Raw genomic sequence first — 7,890 nt, forward strand, 5'->3', positions numbered from 1 at the left:
ACATTTTCCAAGCCTGCTCCATTTTCAAGACTTTCACACTTATCTTATGGTTTCTCTTACATGTTCTAGTTTTTTTTAGCATTAAAGCACACTGCCTCTGCCAATCCAAAGCAATGCCCTTTCATTAGTATTTGTTTTATATTGGTGAGAAAAGTGCTCCCAAGCAGTCAATGGGGCAGTAACCTTAAAAAAAAATTTTATTATGTAACACATAGTTACATGTATGTATACATTTGGGGGTTAGCTAAGGACAGCTAGAGACCATTTTTTGCCAGTAGTCATTTATTTCTATCATAGTAGTATTAGTTGTGAGCAATCCTAATTTATATCACAGTATGTTTTACTGTAACGCTTTATAAAAATGATTGTATTGAACCTTTCACACAAGAATCCATTTGGATAAAAAAACGATTTAAATGTAAACTCATGCTTGACTGATGTCTATCTTTCATCGTTACGCTTTCAGTATCTAACACACTGTTAGAAATAAAGATATCAAGCTGTCACTAGGACGGTACCTTTTAAAAGGTCCTAATATGTACAATTGAGCTACACTGTAAAAAAATTCCGTAGAAATTGCAGCTGGGTTGACGGTAATTTACCGTGGATTTACATTTATGTAATTTACTGGCAAGAGTTTGTTCAAAGTTAAATGAACATTAAACATTTACAAGTCTTTGTCTTTACAGAGTAAAACTAAAAAAAACAGTATCAAGCAAAACATTCTGGAAAACAAAATCTGAAGCAAAAACAGAAAAAGGTTGATAATGATTTCTGGTTCCCAGAATGCTTTGCATGAGGCTGTTATTGTATAGTTTTATTCTGTAAAGATAAAGACTTGTTAATATTTAAAATTTATTTTACTTTGAACAAACTCTTGCTAGTAAATAACATAAACGTAAATCTACGGTAAATTTCCGGCAACCCAGCTGCAATAACATTGTAATTTCTATGGATTGTTTTTACAGTGTACAGATATGTACCTTTGGGGTACTTATATGCACCCTTACAGTATATATGACATGAGTGACATTTACACAGTTCACACTTGAGAAGACTTATGAGCTGTGCTTCATTTATTTAAGAAGACGTTTGGTGTTAACGGCCTATTTACAGTAATCAGAATCTAATAAAGGACATCATAAGAAATAAGAGAACTGTAAATATACAGTACTGTGCAAAAGGCCACCATGCTACCGTTAGATTTGTTGTTTTTGCATTTGTTTGTGATCATATATAATTATTTCTTAGTCCCTTTATTACAACCAGAAAATACAGGAAATGTGTGTGTAGTATTAAAAACTGTATAAAACATGAAGTGTTAAGTTAAATTAAATACTGACTGATGCCTGAAGAAGAAAATTGTTTTCTTTTTAATTTTGTTTACATATTCCTATATTTTTGTATCTTCAAAAACAGTCAAAAATAAATATGGATGGACATTAAAACTTTGCTAAAACAACAAAGCTGGTGGTGATGGCCTAAAACTTTTGCACAGTACTGTGTATGAAAAGCTCAGATACAAAACCCTCTAAGTGCATCTGACATGTTTTCTGGTAAAGTAGCATTTTTATCAGGCTCTAAAATGGATTTTGCCAACAAAGCGCTATTTCTGCATGACATGAGGCTCGTGGAGTTTAATCATTGGTGTTAAAACCATTATATGTGGGTGGGACAAGACCCACTCACTTTCTCTCACTTGTCAGTCAAATCTATAGAGGAATCTACTAATAAATCTCACATTTTAGCTACAACTTTGACTTTCACACTGCTGCATCCTCAAATCCATTCCACTTGGCTCAATTAGAGTCCATATACAGTAAATGAAACTCAATTTCGTGTTTTTACTACTTTCGCTAAATGCACTCTGCGACAAAACAAGAAACAAAGCTTTTAGGGCTAAAAACAACTGTTTGAGAATACAAGTAAATGGCATCTACTCCAGTTAATGTTGCACATTTTATTTGCTTCTGACGTCCATGATTTCAAGCTAAAGTATTTGATGAACGTCCCGAGAGTATTTGATTAATATCATTATTTAATTTTTGACGGCGGTGGCATTTAATATAATATTTATAAATATAAATATTTATGCTTTAAGGTGATCAAAATTTTGGTTTAAGGATGATATAATCTTATAGTTAAAGGTGCAGTGTGTAACTTTTAGAAGAATCTCTTGACAAATGTGCAATATAATATACATAACTATATTATCAGGGGTGTATAAAGACCTCAAATAATGAACAATTATGTTTTAATTACCTTAGCATAATACGTTTTTATCTACACACACTGCGGGCCCCTTACATGGAAGCCACCATTTTGTGTCACCGTGTTTCTACAGAAGTCCTTAATTTACAAACTTTGTTTAATAAGTTGCCTCTGATGTAGACATGTTTGTACTGTGGCATATAGCGTAGCTTCTCTATGCATTTCAAAAGCGAGGGGTCAGCTGTGGACAAGCCGTTGGTTGCAATTTGCAACCTCACCACTAGATGCCACTAAAATGTACACAATGCACCTTTAACAATATAATTCATATACCCAGTTCTATACTTAACCCTTGTGTGGTGTTCAGTCTGTGGGACCCATTTTTAATGTTTACAAAAAGAAAAAGTATGCAATTACTTGTTATTTTAACTGCAGATTCATTGGCCTTGGCTCATTTTCTATGAAAAACATACAAATAAACAACTTTATAATGAATGTACACATGTCGCCTCCGTACACGTTCAAATTACATATTTGGTGTTTGGGTCCACTGGACCCAGGAGTAATAAGAGTGTGAAAATTGAATGTGCTATGTAACGTCACTTTGTTTTTCTCCTACCTCGGGCTTCTGTGAGTGCATGAGTGTTTTTGTATACATGTACATTAGGGCTGCATAACGATTATTCGCGACTAATCATTTGCATAATAAAAGTTTTTGTTTACATCATATATGTGTGTGTACTGTGTATAATAATTATGTAAATACACACACACATGTATGTATAATTTTAAGAAAAAAATATATTTATAGATTAATATATTAAAGGGATAGTTCGGCCAAAAATGATATTAAACCCATGATTTACTCACCCCCAAGCTGTCCGAGTTGCATATGTCCATCGTTTTTCAGACAAACACATTTTCGGATATTTTATAAAATGTTTTAGATCTTTCAGTTGATTAAATGTAATGTTACGGGGTCCACGACCTTCAAGTCCAAAAAAAGTGTGTCCATCCTTCACAAAATAAATCCAAACGGCTCCAGGATGATAAACAAAGGTCTTCTGAGGGTAATCCGCGCGGTGTTGTTGTAGAAATATCCATATTTAAAACTTTATTAACGTAAATAAATACCTTCCGGTAGCGCCGCCATCTTAGTCACGTCCGCATTCAGGAGAGAGTATTAGCGTAGTGTACGCACTTTTCTTAGTGACGTATGACAAATTCGGAGGGCGGGGGCACAGATCAGCAGCAGAGTAGCCTCCGTAGGCTGCGTAAGCTCTCACCGCATGGGCTTGCAGAATACTGCTCACTTTAGCGCCTTTTTGCGGGATAAATTGTTTAAAATCACTTGAAATGTTAACTTTTGCAAGCCTTTGAAACACGTGCAAATGATAAACTTTCACTATTTAAGCGCATGCGAGCCGAACCGTGGGTCGATCACGGTCACAGATTAACGTCGATCTGTCACACCACTAACACAAATTAAACATACTGATCATGCAAACATACCTTTATCTTGCTCTTTTTTCTCATCCTCGGTCCTTTTCTTTGTTCTCTTTTCGGCCCCAGAGGGATATATCCTTTTTTTTTGACATGTCAGGATGCAGGGCCGGCTCGAGGCATAAGCGAACCAAGCGGCTGCTTAGGGCCCCGCTGGCCACCAGGGGGCCCCCGCCCCAATCGTTTTTTTTATTTTTATTTTTTTATTAAATAACTTAAACAGGTAATATAAATGGATGAATGAATGAATACGAATTTATAAATGAATAATTAAAGACAAGAAAATTTTGATTTGCAGAAAACTATGTGTCTGCAGTGCTAGCGTTTTAGTCAGGCGCAACATAGACACCTGCGCCACCTGCTCGTCGGCGCGCAAGTGCACAACGTCGTCACTCACTGTAAACAATGATGAGCCATTTGACATGTCAAAAAAAAAGGATATATCCCTCTGGGGCCGAAAAGAGAACAAAGAAAAGGACCGAGGATGAGAAAAAAGAGCAAGATAAAGGTATGTTTGCATGATCAGTATGTTTAATTTGTGTTAGTGGTGTGACAGATCGACGTTAATCTGTGACCGTGATCGACCCACGGTTCGGCTCGCATGCGCTTAAATAGTGAAAGTTTATCATTTGCACGTGTTTCAAAGGCTTGAAAAAGTTAACATTTCAAGTGATTTAAAACAATTTATCCCGCAAAAAGGCGCTAAAGTGAGCAGTATTCTGCAAGCCCATGCGGTTTAAATTGTCCAGCCCAGCTCCCTTCAGAGATCAGGGGCCGTATTCACAAAGAATTTTAAGGCTAAAAGTAGCTCCTAACTGGCGAATTTAGAAGCAACTCCTAAAAATAATAGGCGTGTCACTCCTAAATTTAGGACTCCTAATTTTTTTCACTAAGAGTAATTCACAAAGCATTTTAGACCTAAAAGTAGCACCTAAGTCTGGGACAGCTTAAAAGAAGTCGAGAGGACTCCTAACTCACTAAGACCTATTCACAAAGGATCTTAAAATGTCTTAGGTGCTGATCCTCCTTAACATGGACAGTTTCACCAACTCAAAAGCATTGCACATACTTAAAAGCACACTTTAATGTAAGCATATTGTTTATGACATTTGTTTCATAATTCATTACATTCATGACAAGCAGGAAGTTTTTTAGAATTACATGAAACAATAATGATATTAAATATTAAATATTATAGGCATACCTGTTGCCATGCTAGTCTGTTTAAATACTGCAATCTCAACCCTCTACTGCGATTATAATGCATATACCACCGCCTCTCGCATTCGTCCGGGGTCCGCGACATAAGCGGGAATGTTGCATTGATCTGCAACAAATCCTCTCCCCAGTGATGCGCGGGTTGATCGGAAATGAGCGGATGCATGTGGTCACCCGCGGTCACGAGTCATCCAAAAATATTTTTTATGATATTCGGGTCGCGTTCGGTCGGGTCGTTTGAAATAAAGATGGCAATTAACTATTAAACAATTACTACTTAAAAAAAAATGCTGGCCAGGGAGCGGGTCGGGTACACTATTTATTTTTTATTTTTTGCGGTCCGAGTTGCGGGCGGGTTAGTTGATGCATGTCAGAGTTTTGTCCTTCTGCTCTTGCTGTAACGGTGCAAGGATCAAACATATTATATATCAAGCATACAGTTGTCTGTACCCACTGTCCCAAACACTTTACCTTCTGTCTAACAGGAACCATTCTACATTTCCCCATTATCTCCCTTACAAAAATGAACCATGGTTTTATTACAGTAAAAGAGTAGTAATTATGGTTATTTGGTGTATTGATTACCATTTCTAAAACCATGGGTTTACCACAAAACCTATGGTGTGTGTGTGTGTGTGTGTGTGCGTGTGTGAGAGAGTGCGAAATAGAGAAAGTACATTTCTTATCCAATTATTTTCATCATTCTAGGTTGTGGCCAATAGCAAAACATTGTACTGCAATGTGTGTGGACATAGGATGGACAGGACGACACAGTATATGTGTATAAAATGCAAGAAATTCATATGCAACACAGCTACACAGTAAAAATCTGCTTCTTATGTGTTGTGTAGACTGGTTATGAGTGGATGATACGGCATCTGATCAGTTGGGGCTTGTGCTGTATAAACTAACACAAATGTGTACAATTTCAAACTAAGTTCAAAGAATTAAACATCAAAAGTGATGAAAAACTTTGTTTCATTTATATTTATTTAAGATAAACATGTTTTTCTCCAATATCTGGATCAGAATAGAATTTTCTTCTTTTATTTCATATGATCACAAAAACGAATAGCACTTTAATGAATAAATAATCCTCTACCAGTGGTAAATGACAAATATTAACCATAAATTCTGTCTATGTAATAAGGCTAAAGTAAACATCTGTAAACAATATCACATACATTTGTATGACTGCATTAGTTTAAGATACGAATAATGCATCCACTAGACCCACCAACATCGTCTAAGTAACAAAAATATGAACACCACACGAAGGTTAAAGTACACTTTTGGTTTAAGAATTAGCCTAATGTGTTACCCACATATTTTGGTGATTTTTCGGTCCCTATGATCTGCATTTTGATGCAATAAGGCTCCTACACGAATCTGCTCGCTCCCCTCATCGGGGGTCTGCATCTCAGGAAGGTGAAAATCAATTGAGAGCCGGAAAGCAGACACAGTGTTCTCGTCTTAATCCCTAAAGAGTTCTTGTTGTGGTGAGCCCTCGGTCTCGTGTAATGCAGAACAGCTCTATCATGACGCAATGCCATCATTACCAGAACCCAATGTGGCTTTATTTCCTTACACAAACCAACCAAACCACTTCAGTGCAAACGTTAACATTCGTTTTATCATTCTTAAAATGAACAGGTCAGTCCCAATACTAAATGACACAGCACATGTTCACAAACGGTACGGCAGCGACTAAAGCGACAGGTGAAAGGGAGCAGTCATTTAAACCATCAGCCTGCAGATCAGGCACTCAGAGATGCAATTCATTGCTTCGCTCATATTCTGAAATCACTCTATTGAGTTGGTCCATGGCATTTTACAGTAGCTCAGAATGGGCTCTTCAGCTCACAGATTCACAAAAGGGTTCAGAATGCAGTCACATGAGAGGCACTCATCTATAGTAGGCAATCATGCCGGAGGAACAAAACTGTACAAAGCGTATTGTGGGTGATTATGTGTAGAGATGGCACCCAAACGCTTATCAGCCACAATGAATACTATCTGGTGAATTTCTCTTCGCAGAAAGCCATTGCTTTCCCAAATGTGAGGCATTATAGTGCAAATCAGTGCTTTTGTTTCATTAAGTTTGAGTTTCGCTTTGAATAGCTGTAAATTACAGGAGATATAATACAAGCATAATATGATGAAGAATACAATGGCAACATGCTGTGCATCTAAATTGTTTGCAACTTTTCAACAAGTTGATTTTTAACGTCCAGATAGGTTAAATGTTAAACGGTACAATACCGACAGGGAAACACGACAAACAGTGTTGGTATTATCTAACAACAAAAACACTTACACTGAGTACATCTCTTACACACAAAGTTCAAGTGATTCAAGGGTCCTTCAAAGACAAAGATCCCGTTTCAGCAAAAATCCACAGGTACAATTTGTAAACATCCTCTTCATGTTCGCAAGGACACATTGATATAATCCCCAACACAAATGGTGACAAAATTTGACACAGTGAAGTTACAAGTTCACTATGAGAGAGCTGCTGCACTTTTTTAGCACAAATCATGTGTCTTATTCACTACACACCTGTCTAAACAGTTAAAACAAGAACAAAATGTGCTGATACATGTATGCTGCTTTCAAATGTGGTAAAAGTTTTGATGAATTTTAAATTGCAATCATGGCACCATTTATCCAATGATACATGATATCCAATGTAAATCCAAGATGTGGTGTAACTGAGCACACTTTTGACATTTTTATGACTGATTTATGTGTCTGGATCAAGGGGCATACATCGAAACTATTGTAAAGTGAATTAAACTGCAATTCATCGACTGGCCACTAGAGATTGGCTCCAAAAGAGTGGCTGTTCCTCAATATCAAGGATACTTCCTTGGCAGGACTTGTCTTTCCAAGTCACTTCCTTGGGCTATGCGAGGCTCCTCTTTAGAATTCGGAGAATACGTAAATGGAACAAGCTAG

The 7,890-nt window shown here is 36.9% G+C and overlaps 1 protein-coding gene across 1 annotated transcript in view; it reads right to left on the reverse strand.

Moving 5' to 3' along the window:
• Positions 1-5,300: 5,300 nt before the first annotated feature.
• gpr184 (G protein-coupled receptor 184) overlaps positions 5,301-7,890 on the reverse strand; it is a 19,582-nt gene continuing 16,992 nt past the window's right edge. The window contains exon 2 of the mRNA XM_065281569.2: positions 5,301-7,890. This exon is cut by the window's right edge and continues 2,112 nt beyond it. The gene's annotated coding sequence lies outside the window, so the exon portion shown is untranslated.

Source organism: Paramisgurnus dabryanus, chromosome 8 (assembly GCF_030506205.2).
Source record: "Paramisgurnus dabryanus chromosome 8, PD_genome_1.1, whole genome shotgun sequence".
Classification (NCBI taxonomy): Eukaryota; Metazoa; Chordata; class Actinopteri; order Cypriniformes; family Cobitidae; genus Paramisgurnus; species Paramisgurnus dabryanus.